At 42.5% G+C, this 14,095-nt stretch overlaps 1 protein-coding gene across 2 annotated transcripts in view; it reads left to right on the top strand.

Moving 5' to 3' along the window:
• SPOCK2 (SPARC (osteonectin), cwcv and kazal like domains proteoglycan 2) overlaps nt 1-14,095 on the top strand; it is a 1,197,555-nt gene that overhangs the window by 1,062,047 nt on the left and 121,413 nt on the right. The gene's annotated exons all lie outside the window — the stretch shown is intronic.

Here is a 14,095-nt window from a genome sequence, read left to right as displayed (position 1 = left end):
TTCTGTATATATAGATTTTTCTGTACATGTAGACTAGCTACTTATTCTACTGTATTACTGCCTCTTAAATTGTTTTTTAGTTGTGCAGTTGCCTTGCTTCATTTAAAAAGTTTTAAATTGCTAATTTGGTAGAGTTGTAATTGTATTCACTGTTTAGGGCTACACACTCAAGTGTGTTAGCCTTTTCTGTTTATTTAGTGTATTATTGCATTGTTTAGCCTGTTTTAACAAATACGATCTTGTTTGCATGTTTCCCACCTTTCCTAGCTAGTATAGTCCAGATCCTAGGCTTTGCTGGTTTCAGTACATTATTTTCTGTGTTCAGAGCTATCCAGACCTTGCTGTGGTAGAGGGAAGTCCTACTGCTTACCAGTGGGAGTGGTGAGCAATGTACTGCCTGTCGGACACTAGAGGAGTGGTTTCCAGCTCTGAAATTGTAATTTTAGCCATTTTGGGCTGATTTCTATCATTTCAACTTTCTGGCTTAAAAACGCCCATGCTTGCACATTTTTCACATTTTGTGTAGCACCGCTGGGCTACGGTTAAACTATTCCAGGTGCCAGAAAGTCTGGTCTTCAAATATTCTCTTAGAACTAGCTGGTTTCTCAATAGAAGAACTAAAATCTGAACTCCTGTGACTAGCACTTGCTCTAGAACCTGCTGGAAAGCACTAGGAAGCCTTAAACTGATACAAGCACTCAACTCTCCTTGTTAATAAGGAGAAATTAATCATAGGCACTAAACAGCCTATAATTGCAAAGTACCTTGCAGAGGTAAGAGAAAAGAGCTCTTGTACTTTACAAAAAAGCACCTAAACAGGCATGTCCAAAGGTCAGCTTCCAGTAATTTCTCCTGTCCACCTGGTGAATCTGGGCATACTGGGGCAATGCAGCAACTGCCTCATGTACACAGACAACCCTCTCCTCCTACCACCCAAAACTACAACCTGCAAGAGATGCACTTACATAGCCAAACTGGAAGCAAAGCACTCTCCAGCCAAGATTGTGCTAGACAGTCAAGAGGAGAAGGTTAACACCTGCACTGGACCTCAAGCAACACATAGCCCTTCAAAACCCACACCATCAACACCCACACATAGCAACACTAAACCCACATATGCAGAGGCCCTTAACATTAACTTGCCCAAGCAACAAGGACCTCCAAAGCTGAAACACAAACAAACACCAGTCACAACAAAAGTGACACATAGCTCACAACACCAGTGTGCCACCCAACAACAGCCCCTAAGGCAAGACAACGTACCCAACACTTTAGTAATAGGTGTCTCTATAGCTAGGCATACTGATGTCCCACTCACCAGGCTGAACAAGGAGAAAATTACAGTCAGCTGCCTGTCGGGTGCCAGGATCCTCCACATAACGCATGCACTCAAGTCACTCCACAATAAGTACAAATATGACTTTGTCATTGTCCATGTTGGAGTGAATGACTTGAGATGTACCTCTCTGGACTACATGAAAAGAGATCTTAAAACTGCCAAAGCACTACTTGAAAACCATACAACAACAAAGCGAAAGAAGAACCAGTGAAAATGAGTTCTTGTGTTCACCAAAAGCAATTTAATTCCACAATTAATTTTCTCTTAGCGCCTCGGCCACATTCAGCCTTTACAGACTCTGTAAAGGCTGAATGTGGCCGAGGGGCTAAGAGAAAATTAATTGTGGAATTAAATTACTTTTGGTGAACACAAGAACGCATTTTCACTGGTTCTTCTTTCGCTTTGTTGTTGTATGATACATGAAAAGAGACATGGAAGAGCTCTTGAATCATTTGGCCCAGGCGGGTATGACCCTAGCCCTGAGTAGCATCCTACCTTCATCCAGAATTATACCACAGTATAAGGACAAAATGATTAACTTCAACAATTGGCTAAGCGTCTGGTGTCATTCAAAGGGGATCCAGTATCTATCTGCCTGGGATGACACAATTGACAAACCACAATGCTTTGCCAGAGATGGTCTGCACCTGTCACCACTGGGATTCAGGTTACTGGATAAAGCTCTTGCCACCCCTATAGTGCCTTTTTAGGCAAGGTTCAAAGGACAAAACCACCACTAATGCTAGAAGTCTAAACCTCAAAATGCACTCTCTCAAGGCACTCCTAAAAATGGAGAACATCGATATCTGTGCAGTAACTGAGACCTGGTTCAAGGCTCCAGATAGCACCCCTGCAGTACCAGGCTACAACTCTTACCACACTTTTTGGCCACCAAACCAAGACTGAAATACTAAAGGTGGAGGAGTGTCCATATTCACCAAAGATATTCACACCTCCAGGCTAGTTGCCCAACACAATGCATCTGAAATTCTCCAGGTGCAACTAACACTAGGTAAGACTGCAATCCAAATTGTAGCTTGCTACAGATCCTCCACCATGCCCCAAGATTCTCACTACACCTTTCTAAACATACTGGAAAATATTAAGATACAACCAAACACCCTAATACTGGGTGATTTCAACTACCCTACCATTAACTGGGAAAACTACTCGGGTGCCAACACCTTTTCCCAATAGTTCTTGGAATTCATAAATTCCAATGCCCTGGATCAGCTAATCCATTGTCCCACCAGGGGCTCCAATATTCTAGACCTGGTCATTACCAACATGTGAGATAGATACTCCACATCAGTGGTCACTCCCTCATTGGTCAGGTCTGACCATAACCAAATCACCTGTGACATCCACATCTCACCCCCACCCCCCAGTAAGGAAACCTCCATAAAAAAACTTCTCCAAAGCCAACTTCATGCTACTCAAGTCATAAGTGACAAACTTCATGACACTCATGCAGACAGGAGCTGAAAGTTCGACTGTTGAATCCTACACTAAGGCACTGTATGAGCACATCTACACTAAGGCACTGTACGAGCACATCCACTCGTGCATGAATCATGCCATCCCAAATAGAACCAAGATGCTCTCCTCCAAAAAAAGGAAGCCAATCTGGTGATCCTCTGCCATAACCAAACTATACAACAGAAGAAAGAAACTGTTGCAGAAAAGAGGCAAATCCCAGGATGCAAAAAGCTCCCTTACCAGCCTCAGCACAAAGCTGAGATCCCTCATAAAATCCTCCAAAGCTAGTTACGAAAATAAAATTGCCAAAGATTCCAAAGACAACCACAAGGCATTCTATAGTTATGTCAAGAATCTAAATGGCAATGCTCAGATATGCTCTGAGTTACAACAGAATGGCATTAAATATACTGATCCCAAGGATTGCCAATATCCTGACAGATCACCCCCTAAAGGGCTCATCTCAATACCAAAAAATTGCCAGATTCCGGTAATCATGGCCACAGAAGTAGAAACCACACTCTCCAAAGCTAAGAATACAGCATCCATGGGACCAGATGACATCCCAGGCTGTGTACTACATGGACTACAAAATGAACTGGCACCTCACCTAAGTGTCATGTTTAATCATAGCCTCACCTCAGGCTTCATGCCCACTGAGTGGCACACAGCTACAGTTATCTCACTCCACAAGGGGGATCCACTTTGGATCCCAGGAGCTACCATCCCATCAGTCTGACGAGCCTGATCTGCAAGGGCATGGAATGCATTATCATGGAACTTATAAACAAAGACATTGGCAACCTTCAAACACTGGACCCCACCTAGTTTGGGTTCGTGAAGGGCCGATCTTGTCTCCTGAACCTGATTAACTTCTTCGAATCAGTCTCCAGAGCTGTGGATGAGGGTAAGGCGGTCCACACATCCTATCTGGACCTCGCCAAGGCCTTCGACACCATCCCCCATTCTGGAATCATAGATAAACTTACTAAGCTGGGCATAAATCCCTATGTCACTCGATGGGTTGCCAACTGGCTTACTGACAGAACCCAGACTGTAAAAGTAGCCAACTCCAAATCCAGCTGCAGACAAGTGACAAGTGGAGTACCTCAGGGTTCAGTCCTGGGACCACTCTTGTTTGGCATCTACTTCTCTGAAGTACAGGCCAACACTAAGGGACTCTGGCTAACAAAGTGTGCAGATGACTGCAAACTGGAAGCCATTATTGAATCCCCAAATGATGTGGATATTCTACAAAAGAGCCTTACAGAAACAGATGCTTGGTGCCAGAGCCATGGGCTCAAGCTTAATGCCAAGAAATGTATAGTTATCCCCTTTGGGAAAAAACATGTACCCATGAATTATCACATAGGTGGCAGTACACTAAACACTGAAAGTGTGATGAGAGACTTAGGGACACAGGTGGAGAGTGGTCTCACCTTTGATAACCACATCACCACAACAGTCAGGAAATCCTTCTATGTGGCACACCTCATCACTAAGGGCTTTTCATCCAGAAAAAAGGATGTCATTATCCCACTGTACTCATCCCTCATTAGACCCATTATAGAGTACAACGCCCCATTTGGTATGTACCTCATAAGACATCTGCAACAGCTGGAAAGGTCGCAGAAGTACCTCAATAAAAGAATCACAGGCCTAAAGCAGATGCCCTATGCTGACCGTATAAAAGAACTCCAGCTATACTCTGTGGCATATCGTCTACTCAGAGGTGATCTCTGCTTAACATACAAGGCCATGTCAAACCCTGAGCTGTTGGACATGCTCCACTTAAAGAAATTCTAATCCCTCAGAGCCACACACTCCAGAGATCTAAACCTTGTCATCACAATGAACAAAACATGCTGGAGGGATAAGTATCTGACCAAGAAACTCCCCATACTCTGGAATGGACTGCCCATACATGTCAAGCAGAGTGCCTCCTTGGCCCTCTTCAAAAGGAACCTTGACGATTGGATGGGAGATAGGAAATTCACCCCGGGGATCACGTCAGTCACCCTGCTAGACAGGGGTCCAGGGAAGTAAATATTGTGGGAAGAAATATCCAAGGAATTGTTATGGCTAGGCTTGTATAGGCCCTAGGGCTGATAGCCTAGTACCAACCTATGAACCTATAAAACAAATAAAACTACCAGAAGAAAGTATACCTAGTGAAAGTGCAGTAGAGGTACATAAAATCATCACACTGACAGCTAATATGTGCAAAACTTAAAATAAGGTAGAATAAAGCTATTCTAAAAATAAACACCAGAACACTGAAATGCAAGCTAGTGGCAGAATAACAGAATAGCAGTCAATGAGAAAAATGGATAAGTCTGTCAGCAAAAAGTTCATATGATGAAGGAAAAATCAGGTAAATACCATGTGAGCCTTCCCTTTAGCTAGGGTTCATCACAGTAAAATCAGGCTTCAAATCGAAAATCTCCAAAATGTTACAGAAATGAGAGGCAGGATGATGGAAAACCCAGAATCAGTCTGGATCTTTCCTGATTACCAGCAAACTCCTGCAGACTCAAGCAATCAAAAAATGTCCAAGCACAGATGTGTTAACTGCAGTGGCATCACACTTTAAATTGAAATCCTCCAAGACATTGCTAAAAGGAGAGTCAGGCATACAAATATTCTGAAATCAAACTGATTCTGCTCTGGTTATGAACAATCTCCCTTTCATTGGCCACCTGGTCAAATACACTCCCAATGGACAGTTCTAGGCATCAGGATACCACAACAGGTAATCGATCCTAATATGACCTGTGCTTTTTCAGTCCCTCAAGGTGCACAAAAGTGCCAACAATTGCCTTCCTATAGTACAGACAGCTACCACAGCAAAACAGCAATCCCCTCCAGTAGCCATCCTAATCTCTAACTGCTATTTATATTAAAGGCAAGCTCAGAAACATACTGAGTCCACAGAAAATAGTCATTGTTACTGTCTGTTATTAACCAACATAGATATCACCACAAGGCCTCACCTAATGGTTCCTGTTTCTGTACTCAAGAAATCAGCAATCTCTCGGCAGATGACCAACACTGTTGAGTTAGCAGCAGCCAAAACAAAGCCCTGGACATATGCAGTGCCAGAAGTAAAAAGAAACAACAGCAGACAATCTAAAACTATTGCTGCAAGGATCCAGTCAACCCAGCATGACAGTATTTCTCAACCAAATGCTATCATTCCAGTGTAACAGTGGAAAAACTCAGCTGCTGTTGCAAGCTCCAGGCAAACTTTGTGCAGTACAGGAAGTCCAGTGGTTTGCAAATAAATACTAGTGAATCACCAGTGGTTCAGTGTTTTGAATTGAGAGAGATGGAGGTGTTTCAGTATTTCTCAGTTAAACCTTGGTGTTCCCCATAAGGAAAGTCAGAAGAAAAGTGATTCAGGTCAATAAAACCAGTATACCTCTGTGACAGTTAAATAGGATGATGTCCTGGAGTTCATCCACGTGCAAGTCCCTTACCATATCCTGGCAAGCTATAGGTCATCATCTGTGCTCCAAGAATCTCATACTCATACTAGATCTGCTGGAGGCACTCACCATCCAATCAAATATTTTATTCATGGAAGACTTCAACTACCTCTCTATAGACTGGGAAACATACATTGCCTCCAACTTGCAAGCACAACACTTCTTGGACTTTAGTAACGCAAATACCTTTGACCAGATAGTGTACACTCCTAACAGAGGTTCAAATATACTGTACTCACCAATATGGGAGAATGTCCCCGCATCACATCCTCACTGCTGTAGTCCAATCACAAAGCCATCTCCTTTGAACTAAAAATCAGCCTGAAAAATCCAGGAAAACCTGTAACAGTCAGTAACTTTTCTAAAGCAAACTACATTCCACGAAGCAACAGTTTATTAAAATTAAATCTTGCTCTGAATCATGAGTTCACAGCAACTTATGCAGAATTGTTTATAGAAACCATGTACAACCATGTAAATGGCTGCATAGAGGGTGCTGTACCTAACAAAAGGAAAAAAGCCATGGCCGAAATCAGGAAGAACAACCCTCATAATGACAAGAGATCACTAACTAAACAGGAAACTAAGAGTACTAATTAAATGTAACAAGGCAGTTACAAGGTCAAGATAGCCTCTCTGGCTAAAGACAACAACAAGGCCTTCTACAGCTATGTCTGAAAACTTAATGGTAACACATGGCAGTGTGCTGAACTGGTGATAAATAGTACCACCTTCACTGAGCAGAGAGACATATCCAATCTGCTGGCTGACAAGTTCAGCTCTAACTTCACCTCCACCCCCAACCCCCACTCCTTGCCTCTCTTCATGAAATTCCTACTAGCATAAACTCCCAACAATTAGCAAAAAGCATGTCATAGCAGCACTTTTTAATTCCAAAAACACAGCCTCAGTGGGCCCCGACAATGTTCTGGGTTGCCTTCTAAATAGCTTGAGACATGATCTATCAGCGCCACTAGAGTCACTGTTCAACTACAGCCTCAAAAACAAAAGTTATCTCTATTCACAAGAGTGGACCATTGACCAACCCTAGAAACTACAGGCCCCTCCATCTGACTAGTCTAATATGCAGAGTCAAGGAATGAATTATCATAGAAATGATCAACAAAGACATAGGCAACCTTCAGACACTAGAACCAACCCAGTCTGGTTTTATCAAAGGAAGGTCCTACCACTTTATCTGGTAGACTTCTTTGAGGGAAAACAGTGTGTCCTGACAAACTCATTGAATTAGGCTAAATCCCTACTAACTTTCTGGATTGCCAACTAGCTCACAGATAGAACTCAGGAAGTCAGGACTGGTGAGACCACCTCCACTAAGAGACTAGTCACCAGTAGACTACCTCAGGATTCGGTACTGAGCCCGCTCCTGTTTGACATCTACTTCTCGGAGGTCAAGGAGAATGAAAAGGGCTTCTGGCTCACCAAGTCTGCAGATGACTGCAAATTGGAAGCTATCATAGATTCTCCCCATGACACTAACATGTTGCTAGGGGGTCCAATAGACAAATGGCTGATGCCAAAGCCACAGATTAAAACTAAATGCCAATAAGTATATTATAGTGCCTTTTGGAAAAAGTCCATCCAGATTAATTACTCCATCAATAAGACACCCCTAAAAGTTGACCCAGTAGTTAGGGAAATGGAGAAAATACATATATACAGTAATCTGGCCATTGGCCAACACATATCCAGGGTAATAAGAAAATCATTCTATGTCACCCAACTTATACGTAAGGGTACAACATCCAGATCCAAGGAAACTATAGTACCACTTAGCCCTTATCAGACCTGTCATTCAGTACAATGCCCTCTTCGGCATGTACCTGCCTAGCCATATGCAAGTGATGGATTGCCCACAAAGGTTCCTCACCAAGAGAATACAGGGAATTAATAGATTGTCCTATACAGATCACCTTAAAGCCCTGTCTCTATACATAGTCTCATACATGTCACTGAGAGGCAATGTATTCCTGGCATATAAGGCATCATCAGATAGAGCCCTGATGGACCACATCTGCAAAATGAACAGCATCAGAATCATTGGATCCAAGGATTTAAACTTTGTTTTTGACATAAATCAGACACACTAGTAAGACAGATGTGTGTATCAAAGGATCCCCACACTCTGGAATAGGCTCCTCATCCATGTGAAGCAGAGTCCATCCCTGACCCATTTAAAAAATGAAACCTTGACCATTGGATGGGAAATTGAAAATTCACCCCAATCTGGCCCCCATGACAATGATAGGCAGAGGCCAGCAGTAAATATTCCCTAACTAACATACCCCTCTCCACTAAACCTTTAGCAACGTCCTAACATACCCCTCTAAATAGATGCCCATGTTACATGGGGACACAATTGGATTGGATTGTGTGGATAGGCTTATAAAGACCCCGGTGGTCATCAGCCTAGTATGTACCTATGAAACTATGGCCCTAAAACATTTCAAGTCATAAACTACTAATATGAGTTGAGCAGGCAAACACAAAAATAGCAGTACATGAAGAACATGCAAGGGTAGGCAGCCAACCTCAATGCTATCATCTTGACCAAGTCTGTGCACTAAATCCCAAATGTCTTCTATTTCCATCATGCAGACTGTACCAGGTCAGACCATTCATCTCATATGTGACTATTGCAATATTTGTGATGTTATCAGTAAACAAGTTGATTTTAATGCATAACACCACTGTATTATCTGACACAAGTGTACTCAACAGGACTATTCACGTTACTGAACCTTGTGGCATCTGAGCACTTAATTGTTCATTTCCAGAGAACTCACTTCAACTACTGCATTTCTTTTTTAGAGATGGACAGTTCCTCTCTACCTTATCATTTATGAGACCTTATGCTGGTTTTATAGTTATCTCTCCAAGTGTAAACAAGGCACCTTATGGGATAATAAACTTTCACCCTTTCTACCCATTATTGTTGGCGTCCCACAAGGCTCTATCCTGGGCCCACTACTCTTCATTATTTTTACTAATGATCTTTATTCTGCAGGTAAATCTGCCTCCATCATTTAATATGCAGATGATGCTTCCCTTATCTGCTCTGCCCCACCTTAAATGAACTCCAAGAAAAAACTTAGACTACCCTTCATAGCATTGAAAAATACCAGAACACCAACTCATTTTGAACCTTAACAAAACCAAACTTATGGTATTTTCCAGTTCCTCCAGAAAAAGCAAACAAACACATCTCTCTATCTTCACCTCCAGTGGCACAATAATTGAACCCGTAGAGCAAACAAAACTCCTCGGTGTGACTCTAGACAGCAGGCTAAAATTTGACAGACATATTGCATTAACAATCAAAAAAGTCCATATAAAACTTGGTGGTCTGTATAAGGCTAAACCATATCTAACTAAAAATGCCAGAATAGCTACAGCTAGGACTCGCCTCCTATCCACCCTTCTCTACTGTTCACAAGTTTTCACAAACCTTCATAAATCAGACTTGAATAACCTCAAATCTTGTTATAATAAAATAGTTAAACATGCCACTAATGTCCCCCATAGATTTCATCATTGCATTGCTCTACAACAACTAAACTGGATTAAACTCCCTAACTTGCTCGCCCTCAACCAGCTAATAATATCCCACTCTGTTATCCATAAACCAGACTACTGCCCAGTCCTATCTGACCTTGCTCAACCCTATACTAATCTCACCTCACTCAGGTCAGCAGATAAAATCTTGCCCAAAGTTATCAAAACCCATAACTTTCATGGTGATTCATTATACAGCCACACCATAGCCAAATCTTGGAATTCTCTTCCACAGCACCTTCTATCCATTCCTGATAGTCACAACTTCAAACAGCTTCTAAGAGAATATTTCTCAAATCACTGGTTATGCTCCTGCACTTCCTCTGGCTAACCTTATTTCTACACTCTCTTCTGTCTCCTCTTACCCTCCACTCACTTTTGCTCTTACCAATACTACTCTTTTATCAGACGTATATTTTTCATTAAAAAAAAATAATAACTATGACTTGAGATGTTGATTTAAATGTTAATTTTTTATTTTCTATTGCAATTATGTGTATATTCTGACTTTTCTTCTTATCTAGCCTCTGTTGTACTATGTATTATGTTTAACATTTTGTTACCTTACTTACTGTATCATGTTTTTATTACTCTTTACTATTGTAACTTCACTTGGGAGCTTTTCTCCCTGGGTCTTCGCTGAAAACAGGCTACTTGCCCAGTTGGACACTACCCTGTTATCAAATGTAAATAAATAAATAGTTAATTTATAAATTTAATCCAGTACCCTTTATTTCTCTTTCAACCTTCTGTGAATAATGGTGTCAAAAACATTTTTGGTATAACTGCAGTTCTCCTTGTCCATCTTTGTGCAGATCAGCTTACAAAATTGGGTGTAATGGAACTGATATGACATCTGTTGTGTGAACTCAGAGAAATGGCATTTAGCATCTTCATCAGTCTGCTCCTCAGAATCTTTTTTGTAACATTCCTGGGGACAGAAATGACAATAACAAGCCCATAATTAGTTAGTTCCTGTCTAAACCTGGCCTCATATAAGGGAAATACAACTGTTATTATTCGTCACTGCTGTAAAATTCCTCTGGTTTCTAAATGGACAGTAAAGCTTAGAAAGTAGTTTTTCTAGCAAAATCAGCCTGTCCAACTGAACATTTCACATCCTTCTGCATGCCCCCCCCCACACACACACACACACACACACACACACACAGGCACACACACATATCATTCCTCCATCATGTTCCACAGGACTCTATGTTTGGCAACCTCTTTTCAACCATATTAGGTTCATAGGTGTGTACTAGGCTAATGGCCCTGGGGCCTTTACAAGCCTAGCCCATTGAAGTCCCCTGGCATTGTGCCACCCATCATTAGTTCCCAGTGCCTCTATCAAGTAGAGCCACTGGAGTGATCCCCGGGGTGAACTGTCTATTTCCCCTCCACTCATCAAGATTTCGCTTGAAGAGGGCCAGTGAGGTGCTCTGCTTGACATGTATGGGAAGTCTATTCCAGAGAATGGGTAGTCTCTGGATTATGAACCTTCCCTCCATCATGTTCTGTTGATTGTGGTAATGAGGTTGAGGTCTCTGGAGCATGTGGTGTGGAGGGATTGGGATTTCTTTAGAGTAGCATTTCTAACAGAGCTGGGTTAGACATGGCTTTGTAAGTCAAGCAGAGATCACTTCTTAGTAGCTGATATGAGACAGAGAATAGCTTTAGTTTTTTGAGTCTGTCCTTGTAGGACATGTGTTTAAAGCCTGGGATCCTCTTCATGAAGTACTTTTGTGGCCTTTCCAACTGTTCCAGGTGTCTAGTAAGGTACATGCCAAATGGGGCATTATACTCTATGACTGGTCTAATGAGGGAAGAGTAGAGAGAAACGATGACCTCTTTCTTCATGGATGCAAAACCGTTGGTAATGAAATGTGCCACATAAAAGGATAGAGGGACTTTCTGATCACAGTGGCAATGTGGTGGTCGAAGGAGAGGTTGCTGTCAACCTGTGTCGCCAGATCTCTTATAACACCTTCAGTGTTCAGTGGGCTCCCATTGATGTAGTAATTAGTGGGAACTGAGTTTTTCCCAAAGGGGATAATAATGCATTTTTTGGCATTAAGCTTAAGGCCATGGTTTCAACACCAGTCATCGGTCTCAGTGAGGCCTTTCTGTAGGATGTCTGCATCACTTGGGGACCAGCTTGCAGTCGTCTGTGAATTTGTTCAGACAGAGTCCCTTCATGTTGGCCTGGACTTCTAAGAAGTAGATGCCAAACAGGATAGGACCCAGGACTGATCCCTGTGGGACTCCACTCATGACTGGTCGGCAGTCTGACTTGGAGTCTGCTACTTTCACACTGTGGGTTCTATCTGTGAGCCAATTTACAACCCACCTAATTATATAGGGGTTGATGCCTAGTTTTCTGAGTTTATCAATAATTCCTAAGTGAGGAATGGTATCAAAGGCCTTTGCCAGATCAAGGTAGGCTGTACGAACTGCCTTACCTTCATCCACCGCTCTGGTGACTGACTCAAATAAGTCATCCAGGTTGAGCAGGCATGATCTACATTTCACAAAACCAAATTGTGTGGGATCTAGAGTTTGGAGATTCCCTACATCCTTGTTAATTAGGTCCACGATGATGCGCTCCATAGTCTTACATATCAGACTCATCAGGCTAATGGGGCGATAATTTCCAGGGTCTGTAGTCGTGCCTCCTTTATGGAGAGAGATGAATGTAGCAGTGTGCCATTCAGTAGGGATAAAGCCTGAGGTGAGGCTGTGAGTGAACAGAGCACACAGCTGTGGTGCCAGTTCACTTTCTAATTCATGGAGAACACAGCCAGGGATATTGTTGGGTCCCATGGAAGCTGTATTATTGGCCTTCGACAATGCAGCTTTAACCTGTGCTGCAGTAATGTTGGGTGCCTGGCATTCTTCCGGTATTGAGATTGGTCCTTTAGGGGTGGAGAGAGGGGTAAAGTTAGTACTGAATCTGTCGGCCAGTATGTTGGCAATATCTGTTGGCTCAGTATAGGTGGTACCATTGTGCAGTAACTCAGAGAAAATTTGGATATTGCCATGGAGATCCTTCATATAACTATAGAAGGCTTTGTGGTTGTTTTTAGTGTCTGCCACAATTCTGCCTTCATAGCTGGCTTTGGAGGTTTTGATGAGGGATCTCAACTTTTTGTTGAGGCTAATAAGGGAATTTTGCCAGTCTTGGGACTTCACCTTTTTCTGCAACAGTTTCTCCCTTCTGTTGTAGAGTTTATTAATGGCAGGGGACCACCAGACTGGCTTCCTTTTTTTGGAGGAGAGCATCTTGGTTTTATTGGGTAAGGCTAGTTCCTTGGATTTGTGTACGTGTTTGTACAGTGCATTGGTGTATGATTTGGCAGTCATGCATCTATTTTCCATTGGCATGGGTGCCTTGAAGTTAGCTACCTCTGTTTTTAGGAGTCCAAAGTCAGCTTTGGAGAAGTTTTTCATGGTGGATACCTTTGTGGGGGGTGTGGGGGTGTGGGTGAGATGTGGATTTCCATGGTGATTAGTTTGTGGTTGGATCTAACCAGGGAGGAATTGACTATTTGTGTAGAGCAACAGTTGCCCATGTTAGTAATAACCAGGTCAAGGATGTTGCTTCCTCTAGTGGGGGTAAGAAGGAGCTGGTTCAGGGCATTGGAACTGATGAATTCCAAGAAGCGTTGGGCCAGTACATTGGTGCAGGAGTAGTTTTTCCAGATGATGGAGGGGTAGTTGAAGTCACCTAGTATGAGAGTTTTGGCTTGGATCTTAATAGTTTCCAGGGTGCTTAGGAATGTGGCGTGAGAGTCTTGGGATATGGTCGGGGACCTATAGCAGGCTATGACCTGAATCGCTGTCTTACCCACTGTTAGTTGTACCTGGAGTATCTCAGGTGCATTATGCTAGGCTACTAGTCTGGAGGCGCACATATCCTTTATGAATATGGAGACACCACTGCCTTTGGAGCTTCGGTCCATGTTCTGGGGCCAAAAGATGTGGAATGAGTTATAGCCTGGTAGCGCAGGGGTGCTTTCTGCTGCTTTAAACCAGGTCTCCATTACAGCACTATTTGTAGATAAGATGTCAGATCACTGTAGTATATCCATGTTGATAAAATATGTAGATGACAGTACTATCCTCCACGTCTAATTCATTCCAAACTTAAACTGATCTGCACTATGGTTTTGATGCTATACAGCACTGCCTGTGTAACTCTGGACATCATCTT

Source organism: Protopterus annectens, chromosome 14.part0 (assembly GCF_019279795.1).
Source record: "Protopterus annectens isolate FY-2018-M chromosome 14.part0, PAN1.0, whole genome shotgun sequence".
Classification (NCBI taxonomy): domain Eukaryota; kingdom Metazoa; phylum Chordata; order Ceratodontiformes; family Protopteridae; genus Protopterus; species Protopterus annectens.
The sequence above is the reverse complement of the archived record's forward strand: the minus strand, read 5'-3'. Positions and strand labels throughout refer to the sequence as shown.